Genomic DNA, 17,715 nt, shown 5'->3' on the forward strand with positions numbered 1-17,715 from the left:
CAAATTAGAAGTTAATAAGTGCATTTTTATACAAAGAATAGGGCAATATTTGGACTGGATAAACCACAGCTCGCTTTTCTGTTGGCAATTCCCAGGACAAATTTTCCATGCTCTGGCAACATGCTTTGGTCTTCAAACCATGAGATGAGGTCATGCATTCCCCCACTGCTGTGTGCAAAATATGAATGAAAATCAGCATGCAAGGCCCCAACATATCTCCCTGTCAATTAGAGAATGATTCGCTCTTTAGCGCTTTAGCTCAAAAATCCATCTCACGTTTGAAAAGTCATGAGCAACGAGTAAAGACTAATTCTGGGGATGACACAGGCAATTAGAGCATTGACAGTAATCTGCTCTGTTATCATTTACATTATTTTCTTCCTATTCAGAAACAGCATGGTGTATAATATCAGCTGAAGCATAAGGATGGATTTGTGCAGCACAGAAAAAATATTTAAGAGAAAAAAAAGTATAAGCTTTACTGAATAAGCAAGTGCAGTTTGAGTCATGCAAAATTCAAACATTATTATGACTAATATCAGTCAAGTTCACTGTATGCCATTAGCTGGTGTTTCATATTAAAAAATATGCTAAATGTTCAATTTAAGGGTTGAACCATGAACTGATGTGGATAAACACTTCTACCAATGTCTGTGATGTGTTGAATTGAACCAAGTTTACCATCTACTCCCAGTACTTACATCACCGTCCTGACATAAGCCCGACAATAGGTATTAATCAGTAGATATATAGATGAATGGAGCGGATGCAGTGGTTGGGGAAAAGGAATGAATCAATATTAAAATTTACAAAGCTAAATAAGCATAATAATCTAGTACAAATCAAGTTAATATTTGATGCATTGCTCAAGTACTAAGGTCTTATTTCTAGGCTAACTACACAGCTACACAGTTTTCAAATGCGGAATAATGCAACTGTATAATGATTTTAAGTTGAAATGTAATCTTTAAGAAAGTATGATGATCCCTGCCCCTGACTCTTTCCTCATGTGTTTCAGTTTCCGGGTGGGTAGGCAGAGGCTCATTGGAGCACACATGGGATTTGGGCTGTTGCTTGTACTTCATTCTACCCTTGTTCCCCTGTCTCCCTTCCACCACATTATGTGTCTTCTTGGCTCTTCTTCAGTGTCATTATATGGTTTTCTGCACTAATAGCAATCGACTACTGACTGCTGCACCCGATTAGTTTTACACTTAGGTTACCTAAGTTTACTTAATAAATTACTTTGTTAATCTGTTAAAACAGTGTGTCCACACTTTGGATCTTATGAACCAGGATGTGAAAATACAACTTTCAGAAGTAATAACATATTCTACAAGGACTGTAAAAATTAATGCAACATTATACAATGCACCATGCACAAAAAGAGAGATGAGTTCTGAAACAGTTTAAACAGTGAAATGTAAATCAATTTTAGACAACCTAGTCTTTTTAGGAATATATTGCACACAGCTTAATGAGTACATATGCATTTTAATTACTCTTAGTTACACCTTCAATTTCACTACAACCAATATGTTTGTAGAAAGGAGATTTCCACCCACTTGTCCTGTTGACATGACTAAACTAGAGACAAGTAAGGAGGTAATTGTCTGCCTTGTCAGTCAAAAATTCCAATACTTGACATGGTAATATACTTTATCAAAAATCTATTAAATAGAAGAACTAATGTTTATGTGGTTTCTGAAAGCAGGGAAGAGCACTGTTAATTCTTCTACATACCCATTAAATCAAATACAAGGTTTTTATCACAGTTAACAGTTAATGGTGATATTAATCACTTGATGCATTACTCTGGAAGCTGGCCAGTAAATCTCTAAACACATAAAATATAAATGGTCCTCACAAATACTAAGTATACTGCAACAAACTACAATTTAGTCATACACAGGACAAATATTAAACATCCACCTTTTGAAATCGACAGGTTATTTCAATAGGATGTGAAGTGATCTATTTTCTACAATGGAAGGCTGTTTGTTTACAATAAATACCAAACACGTTTGAACGGAGTGAAGAGAAAGTCATTAAAAAATTTTTTCCAGTGATTGTCATTTCACTGTGTATTCACACTTTCCCCCTGTAACTTTGTTGGTTATAAGCAGAAGACCAACAACATAAAGTAGAATCAGCTCAGGTATTATACAAAATTTAATCAAATTATATTATATGGCATAAATATGATTCATTTACTGTTTTGCTAAGTAAAATAGTCTCCATTGTGTTATTTTTAACAATCGGTGTTCAGATACATGACAATGACAGTCATGGAGCAGTCAACAGAATGTTTTGCATTACCATTGTAACCTGTTGCTATTGCAATGAGGGTTTTCAGTCTGTTTACAGTGAGTGTTTTATTGATACCAAGCTGCAGTGTTTAGGGCAAAAGAAGAATTAAAAAAAGTAAAAATGTGACAATTGCACAGGACACCAAACAAAAAATAAAAAGGGTTTTCAAACTATCCTTCAGAAACCTTTAGTTCACAATTTCAAAGATTAGTATAGATGTACAAATTGCATTGTACATCTATACATACTGAAAATGCTCCAGCATTTTTTGTAAAGGTGGATTGGGATTCTTATGTATTGTAACCATCTAATATAATACCAATGCACAAAACCAGAGTAATCACTCACTGGCTTGTGAATTTCTATTTACACAAAAAATGAAACTAGATTTGAATGAGAGTTTAGAGCTGGGGAATTATCAGCTAAAACTAGAGCCAGCTAGCTAATGTGGTGAGCAATCATGCCTGTGCATGATATTATAAATGTTGCTAAAAGTGTCTAGTGAAAAATGAACTGATATAAGGCTACTTTAAAGATAAACTAAACATTTTGCTTTGTTTTAATACAACCAAATTCTGGAAAAGATCAAAACAGCACCAACATCCCACACAAACTGGCTACACATTTAATAATGCATAACTTTAAGCTTTGATGCAAATTTAAACAGGTGAGTTATATAAAATTTCACCCCATACAGCTGTCATGAAAAAGGAATTTAGCCAAAAACAGTTTTTGTACCAAGCTGTAAACAAGTTTATTCCTGCTGTTAGGCATTTAGCTTCAGCATGTCTATGTGATTACTTCAAAAGAAAAAAAAAAATCCATGCAAACTTTAGGCTATTTTTATGCTTAACTCATCTCCATTTTCATATGTTTGATAAAGCTCACACATGTTGGCCTTACCAAGGAAAATCTGATAGTTTTAACTCTAAAAAAGCTATTTGTTAGTGGTTATACTACTGTCGTTTGAGACACAGTAAAAGCAAAACAAAATTAATTCAAAATACCACCCAACTTTGCATGTACAGAAGATTAAGTTTAAATAAAAGTAGCAGAAAATCTAATTTAGATCTTGGCATAACAACCTTTTTTGCAACAGCTTGTACACTATAGAAGAATTACTCTCATAGGACAAATCATAATCACCGGGTGCCTGACATCAGCTTTATGGTCATTTCTTCCCCACAGCTGTACTCTGGGTGACAGCATTTTAGACAAATATAGGCAGATGCAAACTCTCAGGTCACTGAAGTACTGCTGGTTTATAGGTTCACGCCAGATGGCAAGCTCTGATTCATCTTCTCTTTTTTTAATTTTCCTCAGTCATTTTTCTTAGCTATATCTTGGATGCCAATCAATGCTAAAGCTATTCTTGCTCAAACAGATATCACCTTCAGCTAAAGATTGCATTATGAGGCCTGCTGTCAAGTCAAATGAATGTAGATGCATTTATGAGATGCAAGCTTCTGTTTACAGCAATAATTTCTCTCAGTGGGGGATATCACTGTGAAGCACCCTGCGTATAGATCATCTGTTAAACACATCTCATCTCTCATGCTCTCTTCCTTTCAGCCTCTCTCAGCAAAACAGCGGCTAATTAGTTCTACACAGCTTTCTACTAATTTACTGCAGTGCTTTTGTGCCAATCGTCAAATCTCAAATAGTGTTTAAAGATAAATTTGTCTGTGCTATTGTTGTCCATTTATGTGCGTTTATGCTTGTCAGTGTTTCTGCTGCCGCCCGATGAAGACGCATCATGCCAGAAAGATGTGTGCATGATAAGTGACTGTGAATCAAACTGTGAGTTGAATGGCAGCATCAGAGACAAAATGACAGGATGACACAGACAGAATGTGAGTGTGTGAGTGAGAAACAAAAAAGTGAAAGGGGTAGAGACATTAGAGACATTGGAGATGAGAGTCGTTGAGCTTCTGGGCTTGGTAATCATAATGACATTAAATGAATAAGGTTACTACTATTAATGTCTTTTAGGGTATTACACTCTATTGGTTGTGCACTCTATACACCCAGGCTATGCCTAGTTTATGACACAAAGCATAAATTATAATTTGCATTATTTGTATATTCTCTTTGTTTTTCAGTTTTCCACGTTTATGTTTAAGACTGATGACTTTACTTGAAGTAATAAAGCAATTCTAGGCTTCAGATTACCTCAAGTGTATCCTAACAGCAATGAAGATGAGTTCTTTTGCATATTTTAACATTATATTTTAGTTTTCTAAAATCATAAAAACAACTTAAACACATAAAAACAACTTTCAAAATAAAACTGTATCGTATTTACAAGAGGTGAAATGATCGGTTCATTGTTCCATCTGTCAGACAGAAAAAATAACTGGTAACTGCACTGACTTTAATTATATTACTTAATTTTAAGCAAAAGGCTAAATAGTCCCATGTTCCAGAATCTATCGAGTTTGAGTTGATTCATTCCTCTATTTTATGTGATTATTATACAAACCAGTTCCTTAATCCTGCTTTTCCCATTCATCAGACAAAAGCAGAAATCCAAAGGTGGCGCATTGAGCTGGTGGGGTAGTCATTTTTTTCATATTTTCTGGCATTTTATTGATCAGTGATTAAGTGGGAGTTCTATCAATAATCAAGTTGCAGTTCCAGTCCTAGTACCTAAAGAAGCAGAGCATATTGATAACCATCAGTTCTGTGTCAGAATCATTGACAGCTGTCTCATGTCTCTGTGTGCCGATTATGACCCTTGACCTTGCTGGATGCCCCTGAGCCCTGGCCTGTACCATTTGTCTACTTGATGTGGCTGACAGTCTGTCTACCCAGCAGGTCCTCTCAAGCCTTACTTTCAGCCAGTGACCTGCACTGATGGGAAACCAGGCAGTCTGTCGGCTTTCCAAAGCCAGGCTATCTGGCACATAGTGCAACCTACTGTCAGCTACAGATACACACTCATGAGTGCACTTGAATGTACAAAATCAGCATACATGGAGGCATTTCAACACAATCAACACTGCATGTAAATACTGTAAACATATGAAAGTATACACATATGCTCTGCTGCCACCTTACCATGTTTCAGCTGGCACTGAGTGTCTGTACTAACACCATGACTCCTGCCATATGGCCAATGACATACTGCTCTTCATTAGGGCTTAAAGCGGCAGCCCTCTGGGGCTAAGCTGTAACTCACTGACACATCATGGGCAAAAAGGCTTCTCCCCAAATGGCCTAAATTATATTGTGGACATCCATTGCAATGCTTAGTCTCAAAAAGCGCAGGCTTCAAATATGTCTTTATCCACTAAAGCAGCCAGTGTTTTCCCATTTAGGAGAAATTTCAATATTGGCAAAAAGAAAATAGAATTATACTGGGAGGGGGAGAGATGCTGCTGATTAATGTTGAATTTCTGAAGTGGTTTTGAAAGTAACCATTTGTCACAGCAACACTTAAATGTCAAACTAGAAGCACGTTTAGGATTTGCAGAGGTATGCACGATAACATGAACTATTTTTCAAGATAATGCAATCCAGTGAAATAGCCTTTTCAAAAAGCGCCCCATTTTTTAAGCTCCATTCAATTGTATACATTTGTGTTTTGCTGTTTTGTGTGGGACATGATTAATAGGCCTTCAATTCTAACCACAATCTTTCCCGATTTGAACCAGATGATGTACAATATATCTACTGCATGTTACCTCTTGGTCTAAGGCTGCCTTTGGGATATCAGGTCAGCAGAGGTATCTCTACTTTTTAGATGAACTCTTCCAGCTCTTGAATACCCATCTTGTAGGCTGAGACTGCAGAGTCAGTTTATCTGTATAAATAAAAGCATGCCTCTGTATGGTCCACAGAGAAAAAAAATATGTACCTGCAGAGACATAAAGAAGATTAACGTCTGTGATTGCACATCAGACTATTGTAAACAGCGCAGCTTCCTTTCATTTCTACCTCTGCCTCTGTTGTGTTCTCCTGCTTGTCTGCCTGCCCCCCCCCCCCCCCCCCCGCAGCAAATATGCTGCTGAAATGTTCTGGTGACTCAAAGTTTATACTACAGCATTTTCAGGATATTCAAAACTTGTGCTAGTTCCCACTTTTAAATCTATTTTTTCTTTTCAGTGTTGAACAGTGTTGAGTTTCCTTTGGATTGATACCTGAGGACTTATCTTTCAGCAGTCCTTTCTGCTCTGGGAAAAGAAAAACTAGCTTGCCTTGAGTTTAACCCAAAAGGACACTTATTGTTCCCTATTACGTTTGTCCCCTTTTGTTCTAGTCTATCTACCCCTTTATACAGAGATTTGTCCAAGTCTGTAGATGAAGGTTAATCTTTGTGTGTATTTGTGTTTTGTGTATATTTCTTTCAGTTTCAGGCTTTCGGTGACTGCCACCATTGTTCCCAGCTATTCCATGTTTTCAAGTATCTCTTTTAAAGGTATCTGCTGGAGATATTGCCTGGCTCTTACCACATAAAGACACGACCAATACAGAATGTCTCCACTGACAGTCAATTACACTATTGGGCTTTATCACACTGTCATTAAAATAAAAGGAAATTCCGCGTTCCTGGTACATCAACACAACAACAAAAACACCAACGAGCCAGTAATTCGGCAAAGCATGAACTTGATTAGCACATTCTTATATGTCACAGGGTCAAACTAAGCCATTTGAAAGCATACGGCTCAGTAATTTCCACTGTCTGCACCATTAGATTGCTTTGATGAAAACTATTTCTCCACAGAGCATGCCAGTGCTTTATTTAAAACACTTTGATTTTAACACATTTCTCATCATCAGATCCTAAAGACAATAAACTGCACACCACAAGAGCCCTTGGTGATGATTTAGTCTTAACTGACCAAACAAATAAATAAAAACTTTCTGCACTATTTCTGTCAAATGAACAAGAACAAGAAAGTTTATATTATTTATTTTTTCAACACTTTGAGAAACTTACCTCACAATAACTGTTATCAGCTGAAAAAAGCTATATTTGCAGTCAATATGTTGCAAAAAATCTCCTGACTGAGGTTTTCACATCAAACTGATGTGTGGGAAAAAATATGAAACTGTTTAAATATTTACTAAGCGGGATGTGAAAACTAGTACTTTTTCTTTGGCTCAAGGGAAAACATGCCAGAAATCTCATTAACCCCATTCCAATGAGCCAGTCAGCAGCTATAAAAAGGCCAGGACCCTCTCACTTTTTCATTATATTTTTCTAAAACAATCGTTTATTCACGGTCAAAATAACTGTTTTTTAATGTGATGTAAATTTCGACGCATTAATGTATCTCCATGGAATTTGCCTTGTCTGACAAACAAATGCAGTCGAACACATTTATACGTACTTTAAACAGCATCCCTTTTTCCAAAGCTCTCTGAGGTTCGAGTGTCTACAGGGTCTTAACAGTGGCAATATAATTGGGTCTCACTAGGAAAACAGATGTGGTAAGGCCCAGCTTCCAGAAAGGCAGGAAGGTGAAATGCACGTGATGTGAACCAAGGGGGAGCAGGGAGGAAGCAGGTGATACCTGTGGCCCTATTTAACTTCCCATCAGCTCTGGAACCTTTCAGAGAAAACAGAAAGACTTGGGACTTTTGTATAATACCCCTGTGATCACAGCAAGTGAGTGCTTAAAACACAACAAAGTCATGTATTTCACTGTTATCTGGGCAGATGTGGTTTTTTTTCTTTCTTTAATCAGGACGTTTTGTGATTTGCGAGCCCAGTGCCTCCCCAATCAATTCAAAACAGCAGTTAAAATCAAGTACGACATTTCTTTGGTAACTACTGATGAGTACAAGTTCTCCGTAATTGTGAACCATCTAGTGTTCAAACTAAAATCATTATGTTGTGAACAACTATAACACATTGTTTACTGCCAGTGGACTGTATTATACTTATTATCTCTTAATCGTTGTTTTGGCTATGTTGATGTATAATCACAACAGCGCTGCTTATGGAGTACTGGTTTTATTACGTGTACATCCACAAATAAATGATTGCATAAATATTTGTCCTGCCTTAGAATATTGGTCTAACTGGCCAATGGAGTGTGCAAATTAGGACTATAGCAGCCTTTCCATGCAGTAACAAAAAACATTATTGCCTGGAACCATCGAATCATAGGTGGTAATTGTGTTTTAGATTAAAAGCTTAGTAGGCGGATTGCTGGTGCTGCCTGAGTCAATAAGCAGGCTTTGTGAGGGGAGAACATGGTGGAACCGCTGTGGTGATTAACTACATGTTCCTGAATTTTATTTGTGATCAACCATGGAGATTAAAAGCAGTGGTGGTTAGGGAGGGTTTAAAGAGGTGCGCTGAGGCCAAGGGGGGTTTATGTTCACTGTGGGCTTGCTAGTTATATTTGCAAACAGAGCCTTGTATAAGTGGCTATCTCTACTAGTGCAGTGCTTAGTGAGATTTACAGAAAAATATGCTAAACGTACAATGGGTTTCCTATCAATTAAGCACTATTATAAGTGGCTCTTCATTTCTTAAAGAGCCCCACTTTGACAGGAACTCTTAGCCAGATACCTTGACTATGAGGCTAGGTTTCTTATGAAATGAGGTAGCTGTATCACACTGAGCAATCACACTGAGCAGCTGACATTTTTTGAGAAATCCCTACTGTGTCATCCCAGGTGAAAAATGATCTTCAGCTCAATAACAATCTATAATGGATGGGGTTTTGTGGCAACACTACCACCTCACATAAGGCGGAAACTTTACTGATTCTCAAAGGGACTCTCGTACTTAAGTTTTCTTATGTCGCAACTACAGATGAAGATAAATCAATGTTTAGAGACAAAGCAACAAACATAACGCAGTAAAAAGTTTTCAAATCCAAGCAAGATCAATTCGTTAAATTGCGCAGGAATAGAAAGGGAAGCTGTACTGTTTCAATCAAGGGAAAGAGACAAGTCTATGTATTTAAAAAGAAAAAGAGAAAGACCGACCCCATAAACACCACAGCCATTACATATCGAGTGAAACAGAGACACAAATTTTCCAAGCACTTCATCTATCTCTCTACCGGCCTGTGGGACATTCAGAAGTTAGCAATCTTCAAAAAGTGTTTTAACACAAACATACGTGTATAAACATCTCAATGGTCGAATTTGCAATTTTCTCTTCCAATTCAATTCAATTCAATTTTATTTATATAGCGCCAAATCACAACAAATGTCGCCTCAAGGCGCTTCATAGATACAGAGAAAAGCCCAACAATCATATGACCCCCTATGAGCAAGCACTTTGGCGACAGTGGGAAGGAAAAACTCCCTTTTAACAGGAAGAAACCTCCGGCAGAACCAGGCTCAGGGAGGGGCAGCCATCTGCTGCGACCGGTTGGGGTGAGAGAAGGAAGACAGGATAAAGACATGCTGTGGAAGAGAGAGAGAGATTAATAACAGATACGATTCAATACAGAGAGGTCTGTTAACACATAGTGAGTGAGAAAGGTGACTGGAAAGGAAAAACTCAATGCATCATGGGAATCCCCCGGCAGCCTACATCTATTGCAGCATAACTAAGGGAGGATTCAGGGTCACCTGGTCCAGCCCTAACTATATGCTTTAGCAAAAAGGAAAGTTTTAAGCCTAATCTTAAAAGTAGAGATAGTGTCTGTCTCCCAAATCCAAACTGGAAGCTGGTTCCACAGAAGAAGGGCCTGAAAACTGAAGGCTCTCCCTCCCATTCTACTTTTAAATACTCTAGGAACAACAAGTAGGCCTGCAGAGCGAGAGCGAAGTGCTCTGATAGGGTGATATGGTACTACAAGGTCATTAAGATAAGATGGGGCCTGATTATTTAAGACCTTGTATGTGAGGAGCAGGATTTTGAATTCAATTCTGGATTTAACAGGAAGCCAATGAAGGGAAGCCAAAACAGGAGAAATATGCTCTCTCTTTCTAGTCCCTGTCAGTACTCTTGCTGCAGCATTTTGGATTAACTGAAGGCTTTTCAGTGAGTTTTTTGGACATCCTGATAATAATGAATTGCAGTAGTCCAGCCTGGAAGTAATAAATGCATGAACTAGTTTTTCAGCGTCACTCTGAGACAGGATATTTCTAATTTTAGAGATGTTGTGCAAATGGAAGAACGCAGTCTTACATATTTGTTTAATATGTGCGTTGAAGGACATATCCTGGTCAAAAATGACTCCAAGGTTCCTCACAGTGTTACTGGAGGCCAAGGTAATGCCATCCAGAGTAAGAATCTGGTTAGATACCATATTTCTAAGCTTTTCAGCGCCGAGTACAATGACCTCAGTTTTATCTGAGTTAAGAAGCAGAAAGTTAGTGGCCATCCAAGTCTTTATGTCTTTAAGACATTCCTGCAGTTTAACTAATTGGTGTGTGTTATCTGGCTTCATGGACAGATAGAGCTGGGTGTCATCTGCATAGCAGTGAAAATGTATGCTATGTCTTCTAATGATGCTGCCTAGGGGAAGCATGTATAATGTAAACAGAATTGGTCCTAGCACTGAACCCTGTGGAACTCCATAATTAACCTCAGTGTGTGAAGAGGACTCTCCATTTACATGCACAAATTGGAGTCTATTAGATAGATATGATACAAACCACTGCAGTGCAATACCTGTAATACCTACAGCATGTTCTAATCGCTCTAATAGGATATTATGGTCAACAGTATCGAATGCTGCACTAAGGTCAAGAAGGACAAGCACAGAGATGAGTCCACTGTCAGAGGCCATAAGAAGATCATTTGTAACCTTCACTAAAGCTGTTTCTGTGCTGTGATGAACTCTGAAACCTGACTGAAACTCTTCAAATAAACCATTCCTCTGCAGATGATCTGTTAGCTGTTTGACAACTACTCTTTCAAGGATTTTTGATATGAAAGGAAGGTTGGAGATTGGCCTATAATTAGCTAAGACTGCTGGGTCTAGAGATGACTTTTTGAGTAAAGGTTTAACTGCAGCCACCTTGAAGGCCTGTGGTACATAGCCGATTATTAGAGATAGGTTGATCATATATAAGATCGAAGAATTAATCAATGGTAGGACTTCTTTGAGCAGTTTTGTAGGAATGGGGTCTAAAAGACACGTTGATGGTTTGGAGGAAGTAATTATTGAAGTTAACTCAGAAAGATCAATTGGAGAAAAAGAGTCTAACTTAACATCAATGAAACTAAGAGTAGCTGTAGATAATATTACATCTGTGGGATGATTATTGGTAATTCCATTCCCTGCTTTCAGTTAATCCTCATCAGGCAGCAGTAACAGTTACTGTATGTCTTTATTAAATATTGTTTCCTCACTTGCATTTATACTCAAGGCAAACAGTAAACTCTGGTTTAGGCAACAAGACAAATTGCAGTATATAAGAATGTTTAAGTAGAAAGATGTCACCAGGCTGGAAAGCTAGCAGCATTCTAGGATACAGATATAAGAAAAAAGGCTTTAGGTTATGATATGTTTTCAAGTTAGCTGTACTACTTTGCAGCAGCATCCTTTGCACATGATTCTTTTCTGGATTAGCATCACTTGCCCTAAAACTAAAGTAGCCTACTTGTAAACAGTGGATCATGATCTGATTTGAGGGACAAGGTCTTTTCCTTCTGCTCTAGCAAACATTTGAATTTTGATTTATAACTGCCTTTTGACATTGTGTTTCTTGTCAAAACTAGTCCAGGAAACTTTAAGCTGCACAGTGCAGAGCACAGCTAGCAGAAATGTCGTGAGGAGGGGGTTTAGGGAGCGCTTGATCTGCCTTTGTTTGAAGCCTGTTTTGTGTTTTGTCGGTTGTAGTGCTGCAAATATATATTAAATTTATTACATTTATACAAAGCTAATCCAGGACCAGTATTGCCCATACCAATACCAGTGTGTCATGATTTATGAGACATCAATTTGCAAATTCTGAACAATAATTTTAATTAGCACTAAATCACTCTGATTTTTTATTTTCCATGATAATTAGTTAAAACAGCAAAACACGCCTTTAAACTTTTCATGTTTTTTTGAGACCTGGAATGTAAATGTACCTGTCTTTAAACTCCCCAAACAACCTACAATTCAATGGAGTACATACTGAACTTAGAGAAAACAGCATCAATCTTGACACGATAGTATCGATCCAATACCAGTATCAATACTATTGATATTTGGATCAATCTGCCAACCTCTAGTTGGTGAATATTTTCAGTATCACTCAGGAAGCTGAAATTGTGATTGAAGGTAACACTGGATTAATTATGGAGCCCTAGATTGTTATATTTCTGTATGAGTCTTTTTGTGTGGGTTCACAGTACAGAGTTAGAAGCGTGACTAACTCAAGGCCTTCCAATGTCAACTTTATCTGTTTATATTTCAGTGATCAAATGCATTTTGAAGTCATTTCCACAAGAGAAGAAGACAAACAAGACAGCCATACTCACTTTTCTCAGGTCAGTTCCTCGGTCTGGTTTGAGTTTATCCACCTGACCACATAGGCCAAACTAATGGAATAAACCCTTCAGACTATTTGTTGTAAACACACAGCTCAGAAGTCTTTGAGAGAGACAATGAAGCCCCAGTTGCAAGAGTGTTCATTTAAAGCTGCCTGTATGCTCTCACAGTAATGCAATATGGAGACTTCTATATGGGTTCCTTTAGAGGATTGTCTCATTCTAAAACAATCTCATGTAGCCATAGTGAGACACTTATACGTGTAGCTGAAAGACAATTTTATATGAAAACGTACTTGCTCAAAGTTGTCTAGGTTATTAGGAAGACTGAAAGGTTTCATGCCAAATCCCATTTCTCACATCACATAGCTAAATGGTAAACCAGTGATTGTGACATGTTGTATTAATTTGTTTCCTACATTAGGTACTGGACCAGGAAATCGTGTAAAACACTGTAAGTGAATACTCTTCAGTATCATGTAATATTATGCTCTGTTTTATCTACAGCAGCAAGAGCATAAGCTGACCTTTATATTACATTAATTGCAAGTAATATCTGATATTTGAATATGTTTACAAGGTGACAACAACTTTATATATTTAATTTTCAACATCATGAGATGTAAACAGATCGAGCAATTGATAAAAAACGATGTAAATCAATGTCTTTATGCCAGTCCACCTCAATTCTGCCAGTTCTCATTACATAAAATGATAGCAAATGCATCAAAACAGTAACCTTAACTGTTTCCACTTCAAATGGCCCCTTATTATAACCTGGTAAGCTATATGTCTTTAAAACAGAATTTGCCACCATTTTAAAGAGTTCTCCATGGCAAAATAAATGTAAAGCCCGCACAAAGAACAATCAAGAAAGGTTTCGAATGCAACGTCAAATCCTTAAAAGCACCCGTGAAAACACAAAGGTTACGTTTTATACACAATCAATGATGCTGCTGCTAACTGGTAAAGCAGAATGAATGCAAACCTACGAGTGAGTGAAGCAAAAGCCTGATTTTCAGTAGACAATAAAAGCAGATATGAACAGGCGTTCACGATCATCCATTTCTACCTGTGCTTGTTCCTACATGCGCCACGTGTTTTTCCTGTGATTTTGTTTTATTAACAATTTTTCAAAGACTTAATGATCAGTTTTGATGATTGTTGATTAGGCTGTAAAACCAAATATCTCTTTTATGTTCTCTGATCAGAACAAGGATTTTTGCAGATATAACTTACAGAAGCAGAGCAACAAAACAAAACAATGGAGGACTGGTGTCACAAATTTCCTTAAGGAGTTTCTGTTGCGTCATATTTTGTAGATATGAGGTAATCATTTTAATAACATGGTATTTAATGTTATAATTTCAGGATTTTATTATATGCAAAACAGAAAAATCCTCATTTATGTAGTTTTCCAAATCTCACTCTCGGGTGGTGATGATGACAAAGAGCCTACTTGTATTTCAAAACTCCCTCAAGTGTCTCTTATCCTTAGAGCCCAAGGTTGTTGATTTTGGCATTGCAGCTATGAAGCTGTTACTGACTCAAGTTGAGAATGTGTTTTCCCCCTCTTTCTATGATAGAAATTACAAGAAAAAAATAGCCTCATTAAGGCCACGAGGAAAAGGACATTAGAATCTCCTCTATGCCTTCATTCATTACCTAATTTAAGCACCACCTGTTGGCTATTTACATTTCTCCCACCTCCCTCTGTTATGTTCTCAAATTTTTATAACATAGTCCCTTCTGCTTCATCATCTTGTCTGTTGAACCTAAATTAGCATTTTTTTCTTCCACAATCATAAATCAACTTATCAACAAAATGTGCCGCACCTGTTGCGCAGGTGGCACTTCTAAAACGAATGTCATCTTATGTCACCATCTAAGTAGCTGCTTGCCATTTAATGTATATTTGCAAATGTATATCATCAATCATTATCATCGTCATTAAAAGTGACCTGCTTATTCAAAATGATATGCTGTTTTTCATTTTCAAAAACAATAATCCTGATAGTAACTGTGGCACATATGGTTAACTAGCAGTTAGTGTTTTAGTCCAGCAATGTATTAAACCACTACAAAATCAAGATATTTAGTAAGCAGACAGGCTCCAATACCAAACTTGTGGACATCAGAGAGGCCACACGAATGCTTTAAGCAATAATTAGCTGGCAACTGAATAAACTTTACAGTTTGCTGAGGGGTCCTTTCTACTTATTAACCCATCCTAAACCCTCTGCTGGTAGCTGGCATCATGTAGAAGCAGTACAAACAATGATAATATTAAATAAATTCCTTTGAATTATGTCCCCCTGTGGAGAAATATCACAGTATGCTTAAGCAAGTGCATGACTATGGTGCAGACAATGTGGTGTGGTCCAAATGCAATGGACACATACAGTACAGCCGCTCATATTATTGGGACATAGATTGTTGTAGTTCTGTAATCCACCACAGTGGATTGTAAATCAAATGATCAATATGTGATTGAAGTGAGGACTTTCAACTTTAATTTATCATGTTTTGCAAAGGTTTTGCATTTTTGAGGGGTCCAAATGCCTCAAAAATGCTGCAATCTGATCACACAGCGCTACAAACATTATGGAGGGGATGGAGAAGAAGTGGCTAATTTGTGTGACTAAGCTATCTTTTTACTTGCGTACAAAACCAGTATCTCTGCTTAAACCTACTTAGTTTTTTAGCACCACTAAACTGCATTTTACCAAGCCTTGACCTAGGGGCTTTTGAGAATTTTAATGAACTGGTACTTCAAATAACTCAAAAAGAGAGGTGCCGTAGTATAGCATGTTTGAAAAGACTAAAATTAATTTCCTTGTGGCAACATAATTACATCCTTTATAATTCATGAATATTATCAAACAAATTGGCTGTGTGTGCCACTGACAAAGCTGCTTTATTAGTTTAATTAGGATTTCCATCACAGTAAAATCTGAAGGTCTTATTAATTTAATTACAAATGTTTAGATCTTTTTCTTGGATTTATTTAACTACAGCTGCTTACGCTCACTGGTCAATTTGTTAGGTACATCTGTTTACCTGTATGTACTTATTTTAAATCTTCAACCATGGTGAAAACAAGAAAGAATTTCATGCTTTCATACCAACAGAGCATCATCTAAACACCACAGCCTACCTGGATATTGTTGCTGACCATTTCCACTCATTAATGACCACAGTGTACCCATCTTACACTGTGGAGCCATGTCACATTGCTTAAATCATCTCAGGGAGGGTTTTTTAACATGACAGTGAGTTCACTGTACTAAAATGGCCTTTATTATCACCAGATCTCAATCCAGTAGACTACGATTGAGATGCGGAGATTCATATGATGGATGTGCAGCTCACAAATCTGCAGGGACTGTCTGATCCTATCATGTTAATATGGACCAAAATCTCTGAGGAATATTTCCAGCAACTTGTTGGATCTATGCTGTGAAGACTCAAGGCAGCTCTGAAAGCCAAAGGGGATCAAACCCAGTACTAGCAAGGTGAAACTAATGATTTGGCTATTTGTTTTTAGATTTTTGTTTAGTTAGCTTAATTATTAAAGAGGTAGCTTGGGGAGGACTAAGTTTAAACTGAAAGAATAATAGACAGTAAATAGAGATACATATAATTTGCCATCAGAAATAAGTCATAAGTTGTGGAAAAACTACTAAGCTCAGCTGTTTGATGTGTTCCTGAAATTATGCCATTCCCTCATTTTTGAGATGGATCATGGTGCTGTACTGAGATACAGCTATTTAATAAAACATGAAAGGCCTTTTTAGTCAAAATGTATATTATAAATGATATCCATAATCAGAGAATTAAGGTGTATACACTAGCTCAAGAAATTCACACCTTTTGGCAGCTGTTGTTGACACCTGTTGGTTGGTAGACTCATTCAGTTACGAGTGCTCAATAGGCTATGTCTCACTTAAGACTGCTGACTCAGCTGTGCAATAAATGAGAAGTGATTGAATCTTTAAATGATGATTAGATCCAGCATTTGTTCTTTTCTGCCCCTTAGTAGTGAAATAGAAACTCTGCATCTCCTATTGTAATGTTACTGAAAAGTCCTGGGATCCTATTGCTTAGGTCGCTTCTGCTCCTCATGTTCAGCCAGTAATGTAACTTTTGATCCAAACACCCAACCCCAAATTTGTTGTCTCAAAAATGGGAAAAAAAGATGCTGTCTTACCTGCTAAAAGTTCTGTTCTCAGTTTGAATTATACATATAAGTCTGGAATCTGAAACGACATTTCAGGGGTGTGCACACTGTGTGGATGGATGCCTATGTTTATGGATTTATGCAAGTCCATTTCTGGGTTTTGTATATGCTTTCTGCAACTCTATATGAGTATTTCCACTGTGATTGGAGGGGCACTGCAGCATTGTTAAAGCCCATCATTCTACTTTTTTCTTTTCACATTTTCATATAAAGAGCTGACAGCCTATTGAAAATCATTACAGCTCCTTTCAGCACCTTGTGGCGCTGTAATGAATACCTCTTTTTGAGGTATGGCAATGTGAAAGCAAACAGTACCTGCTTCTCCTTTATACCTGTCATACAGAAACACAAATAAACACACACACACACTGACACATAAAAAATAGACTATTTGGTACCTGAAGACATTCAGATATGTAGTATAATATTTTAAGAGAATATGCAAATATTCTTTTTCTCTGTCCCAAGACTACACAAAGAAAAGTATATATTGCAATTGTGTTTAGTGTGTTTGAGGGTGAGAAGAGCTGGCGGGTGGGAGCGGGGCATGCATTTGCAGTCATGCTGCAGTAATGGAATCAAAGACTGATGAGTGTGCACACAAGGCTATTTACTCTGCCTGGCTCCAAAACAAAAAGCCACGATCCTCACTATCTTTCTTCCAGTGGCCCTTTTACCCTATCGCAGAACATATGTCCTCCTGCTCCCCCTCCACACCCCACCCTGAACTCTGAGTTAATCATTTAGAAATAATTAAATT

General features: G+C 37.4%; 1 protein-coding gene and 1 long non-coding RNA gene across 3 annotated transcripts in view; both read right to left on the bottom strand.

Moving 5' to 3' along the window:
• The window catches only part of grid1a (glutamate receptor, ionotropic, delta 1a), a 278,394-nt gene that overhangs the window by 185,838 nt on the left and 74,841 nt on the right, over positions 1 to 17,715 (bottom strand). The gene's annotated exons all lie outside the window — the stretch shown is intronic.
• Positions 1 to 17,715, bottom strand: part of LOC146505592 (uncharacterized) — a 66,715-nt gene that overhangs the window by 12,283 nt on the left and 36,717 nt on the right. The window contains exon 2 of the long non-coding RNA XR_014877788.1: positions 1 to 17,715. This exon is cut by the window's left edge and continues 12,283 nt beyond it; it is cut by the window's right edge and continues 24,017 nt beyond it. This is a non-coding gene — a long non-coding RNA (uncharacterized LOC146505592).

Source organism: Neolamprologus multifasciatus, chromosome 13 (assembly GCF_963576455.1).
Source record: "Neolamprologus multifasciatus chromosome 13, fNeoMul1.2, whole genome shotgun sequence".
NCBI classification, from domain to species: Eukaryota; Metazoa; Chordata; class Actinopteri; order Cichliformes; family Cichlidae; genus Neolamprologus; species Neolamprologus multifasciatus.